The sequence below is a fragment of the Vigna unguiculata genome, unplaced genomic scaffold (genome assembly GCF_037176805.1).
Source record: "Vigna unguiculata cultivar grain cowpea cultivar isolate G323 ecotype 2 unplaced genomic scaffold, ASM3717680v1 ptg000444l, whole genome shotgun sequence".
In the NCBI taxonomy this organism is placed as follows: Eukaryota; Viridiplantae; Streptophyta; class Magnoliopsida; order Fabales; family Fabaceae; genus Vigna; species Vigna unguiculata.
The window spans coordinates 31,574-32,500 of NW_028197079.1; positions in this window are offsets into that span (position 1 = coordinate 31,574).

A 927-nucleotide genomic window follows, 5' to 3' on the forward strand; every position below is an offset into this window, starting at 1 on the left:
ATAATGCTATCCCAGGCTTCTGCTATTTCTATACGTTTTCTTTCTGCATTTTCCTTTTTTGCTTCCTCCTCTTTTTTTTTCGGACTTTTTTTTGTTTTTTCCTCTATAGAACCTAAAATTTGAAATTCTGTCTTTTTACGAATCCAAATATTTAACATAAAAAATCTTTTCATTGATTTTAAACTATGAAAAGAAAAGAATATTGATTTTTCAATTTTATCCAAAAAAAGCGGCGAATGCACCCTTTTTTGAAAAAATTTCCAAGTAACTGTTTTCCGTCTTTGAGCACGGATAGATCCTTTGATTATGTCTCTTCGAAAATCCGATTGTTGGGAATAACGTCTTAAAGCCAATTCGTTTTTTTGTTCATTATTTTCAGTATCTCCACGATCACGATAAGTCTTGTATTTTTTAAAAAATTTATCTTTATTAGTCAAAATGACTACACGTTTGCCTTTTCTAGAACGAATTTGAGAATTATCTGCTTCAATTTTTCCACCTAGTTGTTCTAATTCGTCCATCAATTTGTATGACCACCGAGGTACTTTTTTACAGATTTCGTTTCTTTTAATAGACTTAGTGTTCTTTCGATTTACTTTTCTTTTTTCGTTCAAATCAGTTGTAATTGCATCAAATAATATTTTGATTATTTGTTTTTTTTCTGCGTCATAATTATAATTCATTTTTACTTGTTCAGGTTCTGTAAATAAATAAGGTACGTGCGAATTTAAGCTTGACACTAATGAAAATTGACTGATTAGATTAAAAAGAAATGTAGTTACTAATAATTTTTTATCAAATGTTTTTCTATTTTCCTCTAATTTTGGAGAATTACTATTATTCTTTTTAGAAATCTTATTATAAAGAAAGATATCTTGAATTTTATTTATAAAAATGTTATTTTTTTTGTAAGTTTTTTCATGTTGG